At 43.1% G+C, this 10,369-nt stretch overlaps 1 pseudogene; it reads left to right on the top strand.

The window, feature by feature from the left end:
* The first annotated feature begins 9,059 nt into the window (after positions 1-9,059).
* LOC101041338 (securin-like) lies at positions 9,060-9,655 on the top strand (annotated as a pseudogene).
* Positions 9,656-10,369: the final 714 nt, after the last annotated feature.

Here is a 10,369-nt window from a genome sequence, read left to right as displayed (position 1 = left end):
GGAAAGTCTCAGAAGCAGCCTCATACACAAAGTCTCTCTCTGACTTTCTCCTGCCCTCCTGCCTCCCACCGCTTTCCTTCCCGAAGTAAGTCATAGAAACCAGAATTCCTCTTCCTTAAGGCAGGTTATGGAAACTAGAACTCTTCTCTCCAAAAGTAAGCCATAAAACCTATAAAGACCACGCTCTCGCCTCTTCCTTCCCCCTGGAAGACGCTCATTCTGGAGGGTCCTATTCCATTCCTGGGAGGAAGGAACATGACACAGGAGGCCAGGAAGAATCTGAGCAGACAGACCTGAAACCCCAGCTACTCAGGAGGCTAAGACAGAAGAATCGCTTGAACCCGGGAGGCGGAGGTTGCAGACCATGCTGGGCTCCCCCGTGGTCAATTACCATTAGATCATACTTTGTCCAGTTGCATTTCCATAAGGTTGGCTATTCTTCATCAAATCTAAGAATAAAAATAGACAGTTTTCCCTAGGTCTTCATTTCCAAAGGTGCCCATGTCACCTAAAACTTTGATGACATAAATTTATTATCCATGTCTTCATTATAGGAGTATTGGCCTTGACCCTTATGATAGGTGAGGAAAAATATCACCACTTCTTCACCCATAAGGAACCAGCTTTTGACCCTTGGAGTGGAGTCCAGGATTCTGGGCCTTGGTTACTTAGTTTAGCGATGGCTTGGCCTCTCTGGGACAGGGACAACCCCTCAGTTCTAGCACATCCATTAACCAGCGCAAGCATGTGCTTAGGGCAACGGCAAAGAGAGAGGGAACACGTACAGGCACTCATGACAATCGAAGTAATTTGGTCTTTCAAAATATGCTCACAATATGGAAAAAGTCTAACATTGTTGGAATTTCTTCCAATTATTTTACTATTTAGAGCAGTTTGCATGTGAGTGGGAAGAACAGAGAAGGAATGGCTCCTTGATAATTTCAGGGCTTAAATGCGCCACAGATCCTAATTCAGCCCTAGGAAAATATTTCATTGCGGCCCCAGTGAGCTCAGTAGCCTTTCTGGGACAGAGGAGGACAGTGACTCCTGTCTACAGATCCTCACAGAGCTGGAACGGGAATCTACTGAGGAGGGTCAGGAATCCTTCACATCCTACATCTGACATCCTCCTAGGACCTTTTTCAGCTCCCCTCTTTGCCCAGTCTCAGCAGAATCCTTGTCTTAGGAGAATCCTAAGGTAGCATCTAGCATTCAGGGATTCAGGAAAATAAGAAAATGAATTAAATATTACACTCTCCAGGGGTTCTCTCAAGCTTACACCTAAGTGTCAGAAAAGAAGGAGAAATCTACTTATTCTCTGCTCCTCTCTAGTCCTAGACTACATGACACATTTCTTGGGGATTGAAAGTACAGTTATGCATCACTTCACAACGGGAATTTGTGCAGAAAAATGCTTACACAAACCCAGATGGTACAGCCTGGGCTATATGGTCTAGCCTGTCACTCCTAGGCTACAAACCTACTGTAACAGCCTGTAGTAACTAATTCAGTCACTGTACTGAATACTGGAGGTGGCGTAACACAATGATAAGAATTTGTATTTCTAAACATAGAAAAGATACAGTAAAAACAGAGTGTAAAGGATAACAAAATGGTATACTTGTAGGATCCTTACTATGAATGGAGATTGCAGGACTGGACATAGTTCTGGGTAAGTTAATGAGTGAGTGGTGAGTGGAAGTGAAGGCCTAGGATATTCATGTACATGACCATAGACTTCATAACCACTGTACACTTCTGCTACAGTTAGATTTCCTTAAATTTTTTTCTTTCTTTAATAATACATTAACCTTAGCTTACTATAACTTTTAAATGTTATAAGGTTCTTTTAATTTTGACATTTTGACTCTTTCGTACTTTAACTTAACACACAAACACAGTTCCCCGGGCACGGTGGCTCACGCCTGTAATACCAGCACTTTGGGAGGCCGAAGCGGGTGGATCAACCTGAGGGCAGGAGTTTGAGACCAGCCTGACTAACATGGTGAAAGCCCATCTCTACTAAAAATACAAAAATTAGCCAGGTGTGGTGGCACGCACCTGAAACCCCAGCTACTCAGAAGGCTAAGGCAGAAGAATCTCTTGAACCTGGGAGGCAGGGGTTGCAGTGAGCCTGGATCATGCCACTGCACTCCAGCCTGGGCAATAGAGTAAGACTCCATCTCAGAAAAACAAAACAAAACCAACCAACAAACAAACAACAACAACAAAAAACCACCGCCCACGCACGCAGACACACACACACACACACACACAAATACATTTACATATAAAGAAAAATGTTTTCTTTATATCCTTATTCTATAAGTTTTCTTCTTCTATTATTATTATTATTATTATTACTTTTCAAACTTTTAAAAAACTAAAACGCAAATATACACACATTAGCCCAGAACTACCCGGGGTCAGGGTCATCGTATACTGCCTTCCACCTCCACATCTCGTCCCACTCGAAGGTCTTTAGGGGCAGTAATGTGCGTGGAGCTGTCATCCCCTATGATAAAAATGCCTTCTTCCAGATACCTCCTGAAGGACCTGCCTGAGGTCCTTCCAAATTTCCAAGAGAGGGAGGACACCTTGAAAGCGAAGAAGAGCCTGGAAGATCAACCACCTTAATAAACTCCACGTGTGTTACAGGCCACTTTTTGCACGTTCTGTACTTTTCCATGTGACTGGCAACGCAGAAGGTTTGTTGACACCAGCATCACCGCAAACACATGAGTAATGCATTGTGTCCTGAAATCATCAGGCAAGAGGACATTTTTCAGCTCCATTATAATCTAAGAGGACCACCATTGTACACGCAGCCTGTCAGTGACCAAAACATCATTATGGGGCACATGACGGTAGAAATATTTTGTACATTTTTAGGACCTGCTGCAGCTACTCAGTGGGGTGCCGGATTTCAGTTTTCTAAGCCGCTTTCAGAGCAAACCTAAGTGCCTGCATTATTTACAGGCTCTGCAGGGAACCTGCTGGGGGCAGAGCCATTAGTGATTGATCCAATTAGAACACAGACACAATCAATAAAGAAGTGCTCGCTGGAACCCAAGTATGCAGAGTGCTGGTGAGAACGATGTGAGGAGAAAAGCCTGGGGGGGTCAAGGGGATGGAAAAGAGAAAACAAAATCCTAAATGAAGGCATCGGAGATCCATTCCTCTTTCTGCAACATCTGGGATGGAGTTGCGTGTGTTCAGGGGCTTAGGACAGTACTAGCCCATATCAGGTACTCAAAAAATGTTTATTAATTCAATAAACAACAAATGGAATGAAACCAAGAGAGAAACCCATTGTTATTTGTTTAAAAAATGCCAATGGTCTGTTGAAGAAAAGAAAAAATTTCGTATCTGGATCTTTTTGCTGAGATTTTTGGATGATTCCTTCTAAATAATTGACAAACATGAAAGTCACAAAGAAACATAATCTGTATCTTTTGTTTGCTACCAGAATTGTGAGATTCTTGCCTTCAGAGTGGCAAGCCAGTCAGGAGTAAGTCCTACTCTTCCTTGAGTGTGAAAGGAAATCCCAATGCTGCTTGCAGGATCCCCCTTGGTCTCAATCTCTTAAGAACACAGATACGGGCCGGGCGCGGTGGCTCAAGCCTGTAATCCCAGCACTTTGGGAGGCCGAGGCGGGTGGATCATGAGGTCAAGAGATCGAGCCCATCCTGGTCAACATGGTGAAACCCCGTCTCTACTAAAAATACAAAAAATTAGCTGGGCATGGTGGTGCATACCTGTAATCCCAGCTACTCAGGAGGCTGAGGCAGGAGAATTGCCTGAACCCGGGAGGCGGAGGTTGCAGTGAGCCGAGATCGCGCCATTGCACTCCAGCCTGGGTAACAAGAGCAAAACTCCATCTCAAAAAAAAAAAAAAAAAAGAACACAGATACAACCCACGGAGTCTATTGGCACTCAGCCTTCCAGACCAGGTAACCAAGTCATCTGGGCAAATTTCCAACTTCTGAGTAAGGCAGGGAGAACAGCTTGACAGAAATCCTGGAAGATCAACTCAATAAACTGTGTGTGTGTGTGTGTGTGTGTGTGTGTGTGTGTGTGTGTGTGATTACAACTTTTCAGAGGTACATTTTCCTTCTATAAAATGCTTTTATCCATGAGAAACATAAACTGCCTGTGTGACCACACCAAAATAATCACTTTACTTGATAGTCAAAAGACGTAAAATATTTTGCCTGATAGCGACACCTCTAATGTTCTCCTAGCAGGATTAATTATTTCATGCTTGGACTCATCACAAGTCTCCGTGGTATTCCTTATCCCACAAGATTGCAATTATGTGTTTTTATTTGTTTTTCCTTAGTGAGTGTTTTGGAAGAAAATACCACGTCTTATGCATCTTTGTGTCACCAGAACCAACTAGATCTCTGCACATGTACAGGGGAGTCAACGGGTATCTGGAAAGCTGAGTGCCAGAAAACATGGAGGAAAAACGTGGAGGGAAATGAAAGAATGAGTGTTCAGGGGAGAGTGTGAATGAAGGAATGAGCAATGGAATGAACCACCCTGTTGAAGCAGCTAACTTTGGCATGGGATCGTTTTCAATCTGGAAAACATTGTCTTCATTCAACCCCCTAGGAAGAAAGGGAAAGGAGTTGAGAGAGAGGGGATGTATTTATTTCATTTTCACCCTTCAGACACAACTGTTCTCCACAGTAACCCGCCCCACCTGGAACGAAAGCCTGTCTTGTGAGCTTAACCTTTCCTATCTGTTCTCAGGGCCGCCTAGCCGCGATCACTCTCTACCAAGGAGGGACTACAGGAATACAGCCAGAAAGGCTGGTAGAGCAAGACGTTGAGCTTCATTGTGCAAATACAAGACAGCACTCACCAAGTTTTTGTTTTTTGTTTTTTGTTTTTTTTAAAAAAAAAGGGGTTTCTTAGTTCTTAGGCTCTGTTGGGGCAGCAAAAAGAAAAGTGTCAATATGGCAACTGGCCACTTGATAAGAGCATAAGTTTGAGGGCCAGATTGACATTTCAGAATAGCATTAAAAATCTAATATATTTACATATATCTACATATCTCTGATTGATGCCTTATTGCATTTCATTTTGAACTGTGAGTTCCAGGCCCAGCCTTTATCAAAGCCCACCGGTGCTCTCTGCTACTTTTTTTTGTTTTTTTCCCCCAGATGGAGTCTTGTTCTGTCACCCAGGCTGGAGTGCAGTGGCACCATCTTGGCCTCCTGGGTTCAAGAGATTCTCTTGCCTCAGCTCCCCAGTAATCAGGATTACCGGCATGTACCACCATACCTGGCTAATTTTTGTTTTTTTGTTTTTTTTAGTAGAGACAGAGTTTTGCGTTGTTGGCCAGGCTGGTCTCGAACTCCTGACCTCAAGTGATCTGCCCACTTCGGTCTCCTAAAGTGCTGGGATTATGGGTGTGAGCCATTGCACCTGGGTGCCCTGCCACATTTTCACAGAGGATGAGATGGCTACACTGTCAACCTGAAGCACCAACTCCAAGAACTGTATGCCTGCTTGGCGGTGTCCATTCTGGAAGAGGCTTGTGAAGAATGACATGAAACTTGTGTGATATGGCAAAAGAACAGACTTGTTTTGCAGGCTCACAGAAAAGCCAAACCCAAGCATTGTAAGAACACTTGTTTGTACCAATCATTTGCCTTCTAGAATTCTTTACTCTTTTTAGGTACTCAGTTAAGATCCTTCAACTTGTTCATGTTGTTTTCTTCTATTTTGCAATGAGGATATTGCTAATGTTCATGTATACGGAGAGAACTTTTGTTTTAAAGATCAGGTCAGAAAATTAGGAAAACTCAGCCCAAGCAAGTCCAGCCAATGATAACCGTTTCTCCAAGATTTGGAGGTATGTTTTTGGAAGAATATTCAAGGTTGACTTGAGAAGAAGTCAGGATAATGCCTTGTGCTAACCATTTTACAACCCCAGAGATACAGATGTTTTGTTTGTTTGTTTGTTTTTCACCAAATCTCTTTCAGATCTATTTCTCCATTTAATCTCACAGTATACCCATGACTTACACTTGTTCGAAAATTGGCTATAAAATGTGTTAATAACCATTTACAAAGCAGGAATCATGAAGTTAGAGGAATGTTAAAACTCAACAGGCCTTTGAGAGCCAGTCACAATCTCTCATTCTCAGACATGATATCCAAGTCCCAAGAAGGTTAAATGACTCACCCAAAGACACATAGCCAGCAAAAATCAAAGCTTGTTTTAAGTTTAGATGGCCAATCTTCATCCCTAAAGATAAATTTACTATGGAAAAAGATGGAAAATGATGAGCCATTTGTCAGGAAAAACAAAGCTAAGACAAAAGTTTGTCTTAGGGCAATTCCAGCTGTATTCAGGTGGTTGGGTTTTTTTTTTTTTTTTTTTTTTTTTTTTTGAGACGGAGTTTCGCTCTTGTTACCCAGGCCGGAGTGCAATGGCGCCATCTCGGCTCACCACAATCTCCGCCTCCTGGGTTCAAGCAATTCTCCTGCCTCAGCCTCCTGAGTAGCTGGGACTACAGGCCTGCGCTACCATGCCCAGCTAATTTTTGTATTTTTAGTAGAGACGGGGTTTCACTATGTTAACCAGGACGGTCTCGATCTCTTGACCTCATGATCCACCTGCCTAGGCCTCCCAAAGTGCTGAGATTACAGGCGTGAGCCACCGCGCCCGGACTGGGGTGCAGCCTTCTATGCCTGATGCCACATGGGCGGGATCTACTGTGCAGACCGCCATCTTGCTCTTCATAAGTCCTTCCAGGTTTCTCAACCTGTATCTATTCAATGCTCAAAAAAGGGTCTGTTTTCCTTGTTTCACACTAGACTTCTTTTTAAGCTAGGTATTTTAAACTCTTTTTAAAAGTATATTTTACATATCATAATATTCATCCATTTCAAGTGTATAAGTCAATGATTTTTAGTAACTTCACTAAGAAGTACATCATCACCGTAAATCAGATTTAGACATTTGCGTTTCCCCCAGTAAACTTCCCCAGGCCCCTTGACGTGTAAACCCCATTCCAACCCCTCAGGAAAGATCGGGTCTTCCTAATACAGCTATGAAAAGAAAGTAAATAGAAGCAGTTGATGTTTTACATCGAAGTAGTTTTGACCTACTCTGGTCTCTCCCTCCAGAGAACATTTTGCATCCACGAAGGCAATTTTCTCACCGTACTGATTTATGTCTTAGGGTAAGTCCTGATTGTCTTTGCTGAAACAATTACTCCTACTTAAGTTCTGAGACGTGGGTGAGCCCCTCCACTGCCCTGTGAGGCTGGGTGGGCAAGACTGCTAATTATCCTGGCTGTTTCCCTTCCCTCACCCCATCCTGGTCATCTCTGTTTATTTGGCTAAAGGGTAAAGATCTAGACACAAGGAAGATTGATCCATACCCCTTTCTCAGCTCACTTAAAAAGCCGTTTTCCTTCCCCATCTGACTGGCTCAATGCTCATACATCCTCCATTCTCCTGGCAAGTGAGAACTGAGTGTGTGGGGATTGAGCTTGCCGCCAGCTCTTGTTCAGAGGGCAGGCTATTTCTGTGGGTCACTTTTACATGCTTCTCTCCCATGCTTCTCCCCCACAGTATTTTCATAATGACAGAGCCCAGGAACAACCCACAAGTCCACCCATAAAGAAATGGCCAAACACATCACTCAGTATACATTTCTAATAACGACTTAAAAGATGCTATAGAAGAATATCTGACCATGTAGAAAAATCTTTTTTTACATGGCATGAGGGAAAGAGGATACGAAATTGAACATACAGCATGAAATCCCTCTGCAACCATTGTATTCGTGTGCATGAGTCTGCAAGTGTGTGTATCAAACATACCTAAACACAAAACACCAAAATAGTTACAGAAAAGTGATTATCTCTGCCTGGCAAGATTATAGGTAATTTATATTGATGTTTTTCTGAACTTTTCCAATGTTTAACAAAAAATGCATGTTACTGGCATCATGAGAAAAAGAATTATAAATGTTACAATAAACAGAATGAAAGATCAGCTCCCTGGGCTAAAACAGCGTCTTCCTCTTGTTTGCTGTAGTCCAGGTGCACTGTCAGCACCAGGTTCTTCTTATTATTAACATCACTGTTATTACTGTGCTAATCACAGTGTACATAACTCCTTCCTCTGTACTAATCATCCACCACACCTGGGAGACTGATCTTGGTTGGGGAGACAAGGAATCCCGAGTAGACAGACAGTTTGGACGAAGTTCAGAGATGAGTTAGCCAAATGATCAAGGGAGTGGGGAGGATTGTTGCTGGCGAAGAGATGAAAGGATCCATTTTTATAGCTCTGCTGAGCGGAGACTGGGGGGTGGAGAGAGGCTTGAAAATGGACCCAAAACATATGACAATCAGGAGCAATAAAGTGTGAGGAGGGAGCTGAACAGAGCCTGGTCCACATCAGTAATCGGATGCTCCACTAACAGAAACATGGAGCAGGAACATCAAGGAACATCAAGGAATCTCCATTGGCACAGCCTATTAGGTTCAGAGCCAATCCCTATGGGAAGGGAAAGCCCCACCATTCAGTAAGTAGAACATGATGTTGCATTGTACTGAAAAGCCCTCTGGCTTCACATAGCAATGTGAGCCTTCAATTTCACATTCCTCAAAGTGAGGAAAGGCTCTTCTGGTTAGAAGCCCAGATGCAAAATGCATCCATCAATTCCAGACTAGGCACTTCTGCAGCAAAGCTCCCAGTGTCTTTAGCACCCTCAGAGAGCTGCCTCGCTCTGCTGCTTTGACCAAGGGACCTCTGTTATTTATTTATCTTTCTCACACCCACTCATTCAGAAGGATTTCTTCAGAGGCTTCTGTTGCCCAGTTTTGTGCTAAGTTTAGCTGACAAGCATGGGCAAGCAAAAGATTTGATCTTTGCCCTTAATGAGAGTATACACTAATGATGAGGTCAAAAAGATGACCTTTCTTAGGTGTTGCTGGCAATGCTCTGGTACCTCCTGAAAAACTCAGGGGCCGAGGGTCTGGGGAATATGAAGAAACAGGGCAGGTTGAGAACAGCAATAATCCAGAATGGCTCATCTGATCTATACTGGTAAGGAAAGGAGAATCAGGCACCCATGTGGCAGCTAAGGATGGGCTGAAGCTGGGGTCTCTACCGATCAAAGCCTTAGATGGGAGATCTCAAGTTTCAACACCACATTTCAGCAAAATGTTCCATCCTCCACCAGCCTTACCTAAAGCTACCAGAACTTTGGAAACTGTCAACAGAACTACAGGAAAGTCAGTAAAGACCAATGAACCCCTCAAACAAAACAGCCAAGCTTTTCTGCCAGAAGATAACAGAAGACTGTTAAAGCAAAAAGCTCTGTTCCTGCCTCAGATGACACCTATCCAGAAATAGAAAAATGCTTTCCCTTCAATCCTCTAGACTTGGAGAGTTTTGATCTGCCTGAAGAGCACCGGATAGCACACCTGCCCTTGAGTGGAGTGCCTCTCATGATCCTTGATGAGGAGAGACAGCTTGAAAAGTTGTTTCAGCTGGGTCCCCCTTCACTTGTGACCATGCCCTCTCTACCATGGAATCCAGTCGGCTGCAGTCTCCTTCAAGCATTCTGTTGACCCTGGATTGTGAATTGCCACCTGTTGGCTATGACATAGATATTTAAATTTCTTTATTATTACACTACATTTTGGCAAAACGTTTAATAAAGAAATTTAAACATTTCTTTATTAAAACACTAAAACCTAGTGTTTTAGAATTTGTATGTATTTATATTAATAAAGCATACTTTGTTTAAAAGAAAAAAAAAAAGGAAGAAAGAAACAGGGCAACCCCAGGGACGACAAGCAGGGCCCATGAAACAAAGCAAGTCGGCATGACCAAGTTGAAATGTCACTTCATTTTCCAAGCTCACAGTAAATAGCCATTACTAGCCCCAAAGGAGGAGAACCTAAAGGCAAGTTTGGAAGGTTATGAGGAAGATAATTATTTTATCAGATTTTTCTCTCAAGAAGATAACTCGGTAATATGGAGCTTGAATGCAAAGGGAAGAGAGAGGAATCAAGGGAGACCTATCAGTATCCTATTACAAGGGTGGGTGGAGACAATGACAACGTGAATGAAGCAGTGACAATGAATTTGAGGAAAGCATTGGGTGAAATGGACCCCAGAAAGTTGGCAATGGCCTTGCTGCTGTGCCCAGCGCTCTAGAATTACTGACTGATTGGTAGTGATTCTAATTAGCGCCTGGGAAGTCAGAAAGCAAAAGCTAAGGCTTCAGGGAAGGTAAAGGTTTTACTTCATATATGTTGGTTTTAGAGTCTGAGTGAACCATCTGTGTACTCTTGGAGGCAATAAGAAATGTCGTTCAGGAGCTCAA

The sequence above is a fragment of the Saimiri boliviensis genome, chromosome 17 (genome assembly GCF_048565385.1).
Source record: "Saimiri boliviensis isolate mSaiBol1 chromosome 17, mSaiBol1.pri, whole genome shotgun sequence".
NCBI classification, from domain to species: Eukaryota; Metazoa; Chordata; class Mammalia; order Primates; family Cebidae; genus Saimiri; species Saimiri boliviensis.
Note: the sequence above shows the minus strand (reverse complement) of the source record. Positions and strands in the feature narration are given on the sequence as shown.